We start from the raw sequence: 12,967 nt of genomic DNA on the forward strand, positions 1-12,967 counted from the left end.
GATAGGAAATTTGGAGGGCGGAGTCCAAGTCTGGTATGACCGCTCAAGAGTGTGGTCGGGGACCCCTCTCCTGGTCTTCTGGCTGTGGCTTTCGTCCCATGGCTGCAAGCTCAATGCTGCATTGCCAGGCAGCTTACCCACATTCCAGACTGAAGGGCAAAGGGCTTGCCCCTAAGTACACTTGCCCTTTTATTTCACAAAAGTTTTATGTCTATAAGTCTTTATAGCCAGGGCTCTAGCTGGTCACATTTGAAGCTGAACTCTGCTCTGAACTTCTGCTCTGAATAAAATCGGGCTCTGTTAGGAGAGACGAAGGGAGAATGTAGAGCTCATGAGCAATTATCTGAGTTTGTCACAGGCCCCTTTGCCGTGAGACAGTGCAGAGACATCTTCTCTTGAGGGACATATAGTCTAGAGAGCATGAACTGTAAAACTAGACATCGTAAGAAAAACAAAGACTCTCCTGATAACCCAGCAGACGAAGCCATGGCTTCTCGGTCTGGGAATCAGGAAGCACTTCACGGTGTTTTTGATTGTATCTTGAGGGAGGTTTGCTAATTGGAAAGGTCTGAGAAGGGGATGCTGAGCAGAGGAAGGACTATTTGGGGAAGTATGCGGTTTGAGTGCTAAGGGCACATGTGGAGACAGAAAGTCAGTGTGGCTAAAGCACAGAATAGCAGGGCGTTTGGGTGGGCAGGGCGACTGGGCCGGTGGATGATACAGAACTCTCAGAGGACTTTCAGTAAGAAAGTCTAACAGTAACTGCATTTTTTTTTTTTTTTTTTTTTTAGTAGTAACTGCATTTTGAAGGCTTAATCACTTTTATTGGGGAGGAGGCGTTAAAGAGAGAAAGAATGGGGGCAGGGAGATCAATCTGGAGACTATTGTCTTTGCTCCCAAACCCAGATGGGCAGGTTCCCATACCACTCAGACTAGATGTGAGCACAGTTTAGACTAGTGGTCACAATCTCAGATGGCCTAGAGGAGCCAGCAGGTGACATCCTACGTAAATCAACACCGATCTGTGGCACTAGGGGTAAGGAGCCATTGGCAAAGTGAAGAATGACCCCCCCCCAAGGACATGCAAATTTAATTTAGAACAAATCAAAAAGTGCTACCCCTGCCAAAAAGTCCTCAGGACAGATTTTGCCCAGAGACGGCCAGCTTGCAAGCCCTGGTTTAGGGTAACCCGCTTACACTCACACCTGACACTCACACATCATGAGGGGACACGGGGGTGCCCATTCCTGGAGGTTGAATTGAGTCAGGGAGAATTATCATCCTTGGCTCATTTACAAGCTTTCCTGACTGGCCTACGAATGAGCCAAATGGAGGAAGACATACTCTCATGAGGGGAATCGGACTGTGGGCACCTGAGTTTCTAACTGAGGACAGTTTGTTTGCAGCCCGCACACACAACACCTCTCATGGATAGAGAAGACGACAGGTGGGAAAGCCAAGTCTCAACACAAAGCTGACTTTTAAGGCACAATAGCAACACGAAGTTTCAAAGATAGTTTCAAGAGTTTATAATGTGCTAATCACTCTTCCATGTATTACTTAATTTTCATAACATCTCCTCAAAAGACGTGTTCTTAGACCCATTTTGTAGGTAATGATACTGAGTGTAGCACGCCCAAGGTCACACAGTTGGTAGAGGCACAGTGTCAGGTGTCACTTAGTGCCAAGCCCCACACTATTCCCATATGTTGGGTTTTTAATTTATATCCTAGGCAATTAAAACAGTGTTCATCTAAGCCCTTTGGAGTTAGGATTAAAGTATTAATAATTCTGAGTTTAAACTTGCTTCTCTTTTGCAAATACTTGTGAGCACCTGTCAGCTGGTGAAGGACACTGCCTGCTACTTGCCTGTGTAGTAGATCCGAAGAGTGAAATGAGAAGTGGTGTGGAGCCTCATTCAAGTCATCGTGGTGAGGATTGAACCAAGAATCTAGGTCAGACTCAGACTTAATTCACATTTATTGAGAACCTACTACTTGCCAGGTTGGATGCCAGCAGAAGTTATCAGTAGCTATTTTGGACTGATGATTGACACCTCCACCAAAATTCAGACTTTCTTATCAATCAGCCAACCTGTATTCTATGCTTGGAGGGCACTGTTTGTTTTATCACTCTGGCATTCACCTTATTTTGCTGCAACTCAGGTGTGTGTGGATGGCTGTGAGCTTCTGTAGAGGAAGCGTCAAGGATGCTATCATTTTGAATCCCCATCTTGATCAGCACAGGTTCTGGCCCAGAGTAGATGCTCCTTTTAACAAATAAAAGTAAACAAAAATAAAACAAAGAAGCTTTCCATTGGATACCAGTCTCCCTCTTTATGCTCTGTCTGTCCAAGCTGCCTTCTCACAGCAGAATGATTCTATTTTCACACGGAAGGAGCAACCACCCGTGGGGATTTTCTTCTCCGACAAGGGTGGGGGAGAAAGGAGAAATAAATAATATACTTTCTCAGCCTTCTATTATTATTTCTGGGAAAACATAATAAAGCTACAGCTGGCAGGCACTTATTTTTTTCTTAGCATTTAATAATAGAATTAATTGCTAAGTGGAAAGCTTGCAACCCCCTTTCTGTTGTATGTTGCCCTCTGCTATCATTATGAATAGATGTAAAAATCAAAGCTAATTATCATTCAGAATGTTTGAAGAAATAGACTGAACCACACACACAAAACTCATTTTACCCCTACCCCAGCCCTAGGTTACAGAGTTGAAACACACACACACACACACACACACACACACACACATACACAAACTATAGGGTAGGGGTAATTCCCTACTGGGGAACTGGGATACCCAGTTGTTCCTTGGATGTGGGTCCCTTTAGCCACAGCCATTAATTGTAGTGTCACAATGTTGTAGAGCCCTGATGCTTCTCATTGTTACCTAGGAGCTGGGTCTGTGTCAGCTCGAGGTCCAGGACTTGGGTTAGCCAGAGAAGCTCTTTATAGAGCCAGTTTATGGCTAATTGGCTTTGAATGTGAAATGAGTGACTCTCTGAGCTACCCATACCACCATGTAATGTCAAACAAAAAGCAAGAGTGGGAGATAGGAGTGGAAATACATCTCAGAGTAGAAAGGAAAGGCCATAAGCAGACCATGAGTGCAGGCAACCAAGGAGTTTAGAAAAGAAAGACACTTTAGTGTTACAAGACATGCAGGCATGGGAGGCAGCACATGGGATCATGATAAGGATAACAACTTTTGCCCCTTTAGCCGTGGAAGCCCTGACAGCCCCCAAAAGAGAGCTGGGATCGACAGGACTGTTTAAAAAACAAAGAGAGAAGAAGAAAGAAAAAAAAAGAAAAGAAAAGAAAAGAAAGAAAAGAAAAGAAAAGAAAAGAAAAGAAAGAAAGAAAGAAAGAAAGAAAGAAAGAAAGAAAGAAAAAGAAAGAAAGAGAGAGAGAGAGAGAAAGAAAGAAAGAAAGAAAGAAAGAAAGAAAGAAAGAAAGAAAGAAAGAGCTAGCAGTGGTTAGGAATCTGTTTTCTATGAATGGAGGTGAAAAAGCTACTTTCAAGGTGTTGGTTTTTTTTTTTTTTTTTTAAGGTTCTGATTTTTTTTTTTTTTCTGTTGAGTAAGGGATAAAAGTTAAAGTCCCTATTCTCAAGTAAAGATGAAATAAGCACAGGTCCAAGGTTTATTTATGCACTAATTAATGAGCAAGCCAATAAGATGTTACATCAGATTCCCAGAGCATTTCAGAAGCTAAATGTGGAACATGTCCATGGCTCAAGCACAAAACAGGTTAGTGTCCAGCAGAACCACAGGCCTTTGGGGTTACATGTTTTAGCAGAGAGAAATTCTTAACATATCTGATGGGCAAACATTTGCAAGTTAGCATGCAACTTCATAACATCGGAGGTCTTTGCCTTTCATTGAGAAGGGACAGTTAAACTCAGTTCATTTTTCTAGAAAATTTTTGGGCACTCTCCACCCCCATATGACATTGAGAGGTCATAATGTTTACTTACGTCTTTGCTTATTTTCAGGTTTTGGATCACTTTTTCTGGTCATCCACAGAGTATGCTGCCAGCAAGTTGCTGGTGCAAGGATGGAGGGTGCTTTGAAGGTGAAGCTGCTGGTCACTGGAAATCAATTTTGGGTGAATTTTGTGATGGTTATATAGAGTTTTCCCCACATATGATATTAAACTTCTTTTAAAAAATCTACCTTTGGAATCTTCAACAAATCTACGTGGCTTGTTATATAATGTTTTGTAGAGTGGTGGGCACACCAGGACCAGCTGTGGGGGGGGGGGGTTCCCATGGAAGATATCCAGCTCCCTGTCCCCCCACAATGGAGTGACCAGGAGTTTTACCCATTGCAACAGTCATTAGTCCTGGTAAAGGTCTTCAGAGGTGGGTTTCATGTTCACCATTTAGAGATGAAATAACTGAGACATAGAGCGGTGCAGTAGTTTGCCGTCCATTGAGCAGATGCCAAGCCAAGATGAAAACCAGTTCTGATAACTTCTAGAGCTCATTCTGCATTTTTTCTGTGGACTTTGTAGATGACAAGAGTCAAGGAGATGAGGGAAACTCTGCCATTCTTCAATTGGAAGTAAAGTAGGCTAAGACATTTTGTAGACTATGTTCCAGGAAACACATATAGCACTACATTAATTTGAAATATCACTTCATGTATTTTCCTTCAGTCATTTTGTCATGTGAACTAAGCCTAAAAGCTTGGTTTGCTGTTCCGATTACAAAGACTACCTAGAACCTGGAGCCTTTGCTCAGTTCAAATTTCATACTAGACTTAAAATGCTCTTGCAAGGCAGTGGCATATCAAGAGAGAAAAGGGTTTTGCTGGAAACTCTCAGGCTGGATTTTTGCTTCTCAGGAATCAGTGCTGGAATAATGTAGCAGGGATGGAAGCTGGAATAATGTAACAGCCTGCAGGGATGGATGGGAAAGAGGAAGGAGGAGAAAGCTGGCTGGAGTGGGTGGGGCTTCCATTGGGCCCAACATGTGAAGAAGACAAGTTAACCAGAAGGATCTAACAAGGAAGGTTCCAGAGCATGGCAGATGTGTATTGGAGTGCAGTGGAAGGTTAAATCGCCATCAGTGGGCATGAGTGCAGGGCTGAAAAGAGCAGGTGCAACCAACCGGAGCCCTGGGTCCCTCCACCAGCTCTCTGCTCCCACTGATGTGTAAGAGCCCTCTCTCCATGTGGCCGGTGTGAGCCCTTTCATGCTTAGGTACACCAAGCAAATATCCTCTCTCAAGTTGTGCCTTGCTTTTTTGTTTTTATGTTTTGTGGTTTCTTTTGGTTGACATAAAATTTTAATTTTGATGTGGAACAATCAGTCATTCTTTTATGTCAAGATGAGTGCATCTCCCACTCTAGCTGAGAGGTCACCACCCTAGAGACAGGAAGACTGCATCCGACTTTCCCTTCCAGAAGCTTCTCTTGCTCTATACTGTTGAATCTGCTTATTTAATATATCACATGAGACGAAGTCATGTTTCCTGTGCATTTATAAATGGCCTCACACTGCTTATTGAAATGACCTTTCTTTTCCATTGGCTCTGCTTCCACCTCCAACAAGTGCATCTGTGGGTGTAGGTTATTTCTATTCCATTGGTGTTATGGCTTTCCTGGTGCCATGCCACCCTGCTTGCTGATAGATTGTGATGGCTGTTTGGTCCTGCAGAAAGACCATGGCTGTCCTTGGCCTGGTCGCTCATCATATATGCTTCAGAATCAGCTCTTCAGGTTCCCCCAAAAAAGTCTTGTGTTAAGTTTTAATCAGCATTGAATTTTCCCATTTATAGAGTGTTCCCATCTATACACATGGTATATCTTCCTACTAGAACTTCTTTACTGTGTCTTTATTTTGATATAATACTATTTAATATTTACTATTTTTTCTACTGTATCTTGATTTTTAAATTCTATTTTAATTTTATAATGATTTCATGCATATTCTGGTACTTTAAAAATATTTATTTATTCATGAGAGACAGAGAGAGAGAGGCAGAGACATAGGGGGAGGGAGAAGCAAGCTACTTGAGGGACCCTGATGCGGGACTTGATCCCAGGACCCCAGGATCATGACCTGAGCCAAAGGCAGATGCTCAACCACTGAGCCACCCAGGAGTCCCTTGTATTTTTTTTTTTTTACTACTTAATTTGTTGTTTTATTGTGAATTGTATCTCTTCTTTAAAATGTTTATTCTCACTTCCCAATGCTGATACACACAGGTGAAATAATTTTGTTTTCACTTTATATTCAATTAAGCTTATTTGTTCCAGTATTTTTTATCTGTTGACTTTCCTGTATTTCTTTGTAGGTAATCATCTCACCTCTGAAACATGGTGTCATTTTTTTTCCTCTAAATAGTGTACCTTTATTTATTTATTTTTTTCTTTCTACTCTTGATATAGACTAGAACCTCTAGTAAAGTTGAATAGAAGAAGCCACCCTTGTCTTCCCTCAGGCTTCCGACCAGTAGTACTCACTGTCAATCCTTTCCTCATGGTCCTTTATCAGGGCTTCTCAGGTGTGACTCAGATGCACTTTGCTTTGCTTGTGTCCTTTCTCCCTTCTTCTTTCTACCCTCCCTCCCCACCCCTGCCTTTTCCTTCTCTCCCTCATCTAGGAGGTTTCTTGTTTTAAGCTGTCAATTTTGTGGTAACTCCTTATATGCAACAATAGAAAATCAACACAAGGAGGGATAAAGCAATAGCAGAAATTAAAAACTTCTAGTAAATAAATCACTGAGGAATTATTTTTGAAAAAAAAAAAAAGTAATCCAAAGGCGTATCCTCATCAACAGAGATGAATAGAAATGAACAATTCAGAAATGGAAGAATTAAAATAGTAATAATGAGAGGGTAAACAAAAGTCTAAATCATTTAGAAATTTTAAAATATGGAAACAAGCTCTTTAGGCTACTCCTGGATCAAATTTTAAAAAATCGATTGCCAACTATTTGAAAAAAGAATAGCATTGGAGATTTTATGGGTGAGTAGTTGAGAAGCATACGTATTCTACTCCAAGTGAGATTTGTAATCCTGAGAATTTTTATTAGTAAGCCATAGTGATAATTAATAAAACATTTAATCCAAAAAATTAGTGAGAGAACAATATCAAGTTTATGAAAAGGAAGTGGAGTATATTTAAGACAAAAGCAGACGTTAGTACATTAGATAGAAGAAATGTGAAATACATACATATCAAGAGCTGTCTCTCGAAAGAAAATGATAAAGTATATAAAACACCAGAAGATTTAATTAAGCAAAACAAATAGAAAGAAAACGTAAATTCAGCTAGGCACAAGAACAGAAGGACACATAAACTGATACACGGGGAAAAAATTCAAAAAGAAATTCTTTAAATATCCTTTTAAATCTGTATTTTACTGAACTGCATACCTCTTCAGCAATGTCTACACCTCTTAATTATCTGAATGATCTACCTCTTACTTAATAACAGGTAAATTCTTCTTTCTTTTGTGCTTTCTGCATTTTATGAAGGAACTGTGTAATGTTTAAAATCAGAAGGAAATGATGCCTGCCACTTACTGCCTGCCCTCTTCCCCCAAATACCAAAGAGCCACTGGGACTAGAATCTACTTTGTCTTCCTGTGTAAAACCTGGCAAATCTCTCATCTTTCTGGACCCCCATGAGGAAAGGGAATAGTCTCAAGTAGCCAGCAGTTTAACAGAAGGAACCATTGTGCTGGCTGCCTCTTGGTGTGGTCAGGATAATCAAAGCTCACTTCTCAAGGTACTTGGGATTCCGTGGTTAGTTAGGGACTAAGCAGACGCCTCTCTCCTCCAGCTCTGCTAATCAAAGAAACCTTCCAAAATGTACGAGAGGAACAAATACTTTTGAGTGTGTACTTGATGGGGTGAAATCACTTACTAGAATAAAGGATCCCATACATGGGAAAAGATTACATCAAACCAGTGGAGGAGACTGAGGTTAAAGACCAGACTCCTTGGCTCTTCATAATGTGGTCTCTGCTTGTGGCCCTGCCCTGCCATCACCCCAGCCGTAGCCTGAACTGTTTCACAGCCGCAGATGCACCAGGCCTTGGCCTCGCCCGAGACACTCTCTCCCATCTCTTCCTCCTTCTGCTCCTAGTCCTCAGATCTCAATTCAGACTAACTCCTCTGAAAAGTACTCCCTGCTGCAGGCAGAATTATTTAAATGACTCTTTTCCCCAAGATTTCTGTATCCTGGTTCGGTCATCAGACACCCATCTAGGTACTGCTGTGAAGGGACTTTGGGTGTGATCCATGTGAAAGATGGAAGACAAGGGTGTAGTTGAAATTCCCCAGGCCCAGTCTAATTCCTTGGGCTTTCGAAGAAGGAAAATTTCTCTGGTTGGAGTCCGATATATGGTGGACCAGAAGATCAGGGAAGATGAGGTCAGAGGGAGGTCAGAGAGGCTGTCCCCACTGTGTGAGGACAAGCCCATGTGCTGCTGCCTTTACAGAGGGAGGAAGGAGGTGATAAGATAAGGAGTGTGGGCAGCTTCTGGAAGCTCAGAACAAGGCTTGGCCGACAACAGCAAGGACACCAGGACTTCAGTCCCACAATCACACAGATCGTGGACAGGATTCTGCTGACAGCCTGAATGTAGTTTGGAGGCAAGTTTTCTCCCCCAGAACCTCGTGCAGGAAGGCAGCCTGGGGGTTCCCAAGCAGAGTCTCGCCTCAGCTGCACCAAACCTGGACCTGGACCTACAGAACCCTGAGGATGAGTGCATGCTCTTTGAGCTACCACAGTTGTGGCGATGTGTCACAGCGGCAGTAGAAAACAAACACACTCCCAGACATCTCAGCACAGCGTTAGGTATGAGGGGGGCACGCAGAGTCCGTCCCAGCTACAAAGGCACAGGGACCCAACAGTCAGAAGACAGGATAGATTGGTACCAGTATAGGATCCTGGAGGCCCCCGACAATTCCAGGAATGTTTCTTGAGTTGTTGAATTTGGGGAGTTTTGGAGTTCTGGAGAGGGAGAGGCAAGGAGGAAGGGAAGCTGTGGCTGGGATGGGGATAAGGCTCTCGGGGTCATTGCCAATGTATGTAAAGCATCATCTCAATATCTTGGCAGCCAGTGTCCTGACTGGGGCCCTCCCTGGGGCCCTCCCTGGTGTCTGCAGAGCACCTGCATGCACATCCATCGGTATGTGCACCACAGGGGATTATAATGGCCCTTTCATTTGCCCCGGGCTCCAGCAGAAAGATAGGAAATAAATAAATAAATAAATAAATAAATAAATAAATAAATAAATAAAAATAAAAAATAAAAGAAAGATAGGAAAGGTAGGAATTATGTCATCTTTCATACAGACGCCCAGTGGCACGAATGAGGCGTGGAGAACTGTTAGGCGTCAGTTTGGCAGAGCTGACACACACGGCGGGGCAGCCCCGGTGGGCAGCAGGGACCACCTGTCCTCACGTTTGTGACATGGTGAGAAGCGTGTATTCCTTTGGGAAGCAGAGGCTGCAGCAGGTGGCTGGCTGGAGCCCAGCTGGACTCATGGGCCCAACCCCGCTCTCCGAGATCTCAGCCTTCCGTGGTCCAGTTTCCAGGGGGGAGACAGCCGATCTGAAGAGCTTCTAAGAGATCAGCTCAGCCTGGCATTCCTCACGTGGGGACCTTGGCTGAGCAGAGGACTCTGGAGAACCCACAGCACACCCCCATGAAGGAGCAGCATTCAGACAGCTGTACCAGAGGGCCTCAGGGCCATCCAAGGAGGCAAGAGAGAACCACCAAGGCCACCAGCTAAGTCAATGCTTTGTTCCTTTCCCCTGTTTATCTGCTTCCTGCAGGTTCTGGAGCATCCAGAGGCCATATAATGGGGGGAAAGCAGAGGAAAGAAGAGGGAGGAGACAGAGTAGGCCCTACTCTCCTTCCTCTGAAACCCAGGGATGGGCGAGTCCCTTTACTGGAAGGTTCCATTTGGGCACACTAGTCTTTTGAAATAGCTATGATTCTTAACTGTCCAAAATAATTATCTATATCTGGCAGAGGCTTCTTGACAGCAGTGACCAAAACCAAAACAAAAGGCAATCAGGATTTTTGTATTTGTTCTCAAGCTCGATATGCATTCACCCAACCGATAAGTAATTATTGAGAAACTTACTCAGAAGGCTGGTCCTGTGGATGAAATGATTATGGTGGCCTCGAACCCTGAGGGTCTTAACCCAATGATGGAAGGAGGATGTGAAAAGTGAACACAGCGCAATCTGGGAAGGCCCGTAATAAAGGTACAGTTGCACTAACCAGTCACTGCTGAGGTAGATGACAGCGACCCTCTGGGGGGCTCAGCTCTGGTGCCCGCCTGGCGTGGCCATCCCATGGTGTCCACCAACCTCCTGTGGGATGAGATGCAAGTGAATTGGGCACTTCAGAGCTGAGTAGTGTGAGCTTTGGAAAGAACTAAGAGTGGGGGCAGGAGACAAGCTGGGAGGCCCCTGGACGTGCGGCAGGAGACAATGTAGGAGCCAAGAGTTAAGACAAGAATTTCTTTTTGATAGACTTGCTCATTGGAAGCATTGTTCTTATGAAGAGCAAACTTACTGCCATAAGGTCAGCATGGATCGGAGTGAGCCCAGTGGGGGTACGCACAGCTTCAGCTGCTTCATCACACCTGCTGCGTGGTATTCTGTTGTCGCTCAGGGCTTTGCTGTGCAGTCACTGTTGTCCAGGTGCCCGGCTCATTTCACAGGGGGGCCCAGCTCGTGGCATCAGACCCCGGGGAGTGAACCCGTCCTAGTGGCCCCGTGTGCAACACCTCTAAGATGAGCGTGCCAGCCTGCACGGTGGGTTGAGGGAGGTTGAAGGCGAGCTCCCCCTGTTGTGGTTTCGGGGCCTGGGGATGAGGAGAAAGCAGAGGCGAGGGCCGGGAAGAGGGTGATAAACAGCTCCTCAGATGGCTCCATTCACCCCGTGTTCAGTGGAACCGGGGAGCGCTCTCAGCGACAAGGGACATCTTATCTGCCGCCAGGATGAGAAATTTCCCTTGTAACAAAGCTCGGCATAGAAAGGGCTCTTATCTCAGAGCCCAGGATGAGGCTATTAGTAACAGCGCCTGCTTCTTTCTCAAGCCCTATTAGCGGCAGGTAATAGGTTTCCCCGATGGTCTTAGCACTGGCTCCTCTGCGGAGAGCGACTGAAAAAGAAAGTTTCTTTGGAAACGAGGAGATTTATATTGAGAAACATTCCAAATCATCGAGGTGGCAACTGATTTAAGTATTTTAGAAAAGTTGCCTGTGATGAGTTTCGGGGGAGTGAGGCAGGTGCTTCCCGTTGACTTTCGTTACACACACAGATGAGAGTGATGTACCTCAGGACGGGGTTTCGCGCAGCCTCGCAGGGCAAGTGCACTTCTGTGATGTGTCTTTATGACTGCATAATGCTTTATTGTGACATTTGAAACTTGGGGGATGCATGGGTTACCTTCATGGGGCCCCAAGGTCCATAAAATTGTATCTAAGAATTATATGCATTTTGTCAGGGAGGAGGGGAGTCATGGCTTGAACTAGCGACACCAGTAAATACACAGAGTATGTCCACCTACGTTATTGGAGAGAAGCCTGAAAGAGGTCAGTGGAAGCAAGCAGCGGGTGTAGAAGCCTTGAGTCAGAAGCGCTCCTGAGAGCTCCAGAAACAGCTGGGAGGCCGGTGTGGGTGGACCAGGATGAGAACTATGGCAGATGAGCGCAGAGAGTGAACTCATGTATGTGTAGGGGGACACAGGGCATGTCCTAAGGAGGCCACTGGGCCATTCTAAGGATTTTGTCTTCTGCACTTGATTGAGATGAGAAGCCAAAGGAAGCTATGGAACCCAGAAGTATCTTGATTGGATTTCCATTCCAGATGATCTCCCGGCTGCCATGTTGATGGAATCACTTGGGGGGTGATTGATCGATTGGGAGGCCATCACAATGATCCATTTAGAACACAGTAGGAACAGCGGAGGTGATGGATGGAGTCATTTTCCGAATGTGTTTCATAAAGCCATGAGGGTCTTTGATGGATAGGTTATGAGTGTCATTGAAAGAAAGGAACTAAGGATGACTCTAATTTTCAAGGCAAAAGCACTCAACCCTCTTTTACTTGGAAATCCTGGAGCCCAGCTGCTTTTGTGTTGGGGCTGTTAAGCAGCTGTGGGCTATGTACTCATAGGCAGAGGAATGGCTTAGTACCTTGGTGTTCACCCTCTGGAGGGGTCACGTGGGGGAAATCTGAACCCACTGTTCTGTCCTGATAACCTGTTCAGACCATGAACAGACTCCATGGGTGATGTTAATGTCTGTGTCGCTTTTGTGCTAAAGGTCAAACAAGAAGGAAGCGGTGAAGGTGAAGGAAAAGAACTAGCGCCCCCAGCCCGAGAGCAAAAGTGGTGGGTGGACATTCAGTTGGGCCATGCTGGACATCCCCTGCTGCCCACGCTGTGCCTTTCTGCATCCTGGACTGTGACCCAGGACATTGACCCATATGGACTACACTGAGGATCTGGCTTCAGGCTGAATTTGGGTATTGAGGGCGAGCAGACTGAGGCCAGGGATTTATTTCCCTAGCTCTCTCTGTTGGGCTCAGGGACTGGCTACATCCCTTGACTTACCAGGGACTACAGCTGCTATCTGGTGGTCCTCCTCATGCCTCTACCCTCTCCTCCCCTCTCTCCAGACTGTAAGTATTAACAATTCTGAAATGTTACCAGCTTCAGGAAAGCGAATGGTGCTCATGATTACCCCATACCTCGTGAGCTTCCTTGTGGACAGGCCTTTGTTAAATTATACTATAGTTGGTGTTACCATATATTTCCTGTGGGGACCTGGACTGATATTTTGGGTCTTCAAAGGGAGCTGAGAAGTCCAGACTAGAGATGATAACTTTGAGAGTGATTTCAATAAGCTTCATCGAAGCATAATTTATATGCAAAGAAATTCATTCCTTTGAAGTGTACAACTTGATG

The 12,967-nt window shown here is 44.7% G+C and overlaps 1 long non-coding RNA gene across 1 annotated transcript; it reads right to left on the bottom strand.

The window, feature by feature from the left end:
• Nucleotides 1-1,755: 1,755 nt before the first annotated feature.
• Nucleotides 1,756-11,354, bottom strand: LOC140601798 (uncharacterized). Its single transcript, XR_012004900.1, has 3 exons — nt 10,567-11,354; nt 10,130-10,361; nt 1,756-2,269 (listed from the first exon to the last, which is right to left on the bottom strand). It is a non-coding gene; the product is annotated as an uncharacterized lncRNA (long non-coding RNA).
• Nucleotides 11,355-12,967: the final 1,613 nt, after the last annotated feature.

Source organism: Canis lupus, chromosome 12 (assembly GCF_048164855.1).
Source record: "Canis lupus baileyi chromosome 12, mCanLup2.hap1, whole genome shotgun sequence".
NCBI classification, from domain to species: Eukaryota; Metazoa; Chordata; class Mammalia; order Carnivora; family Canidae; genus Canis; species Canis lupus.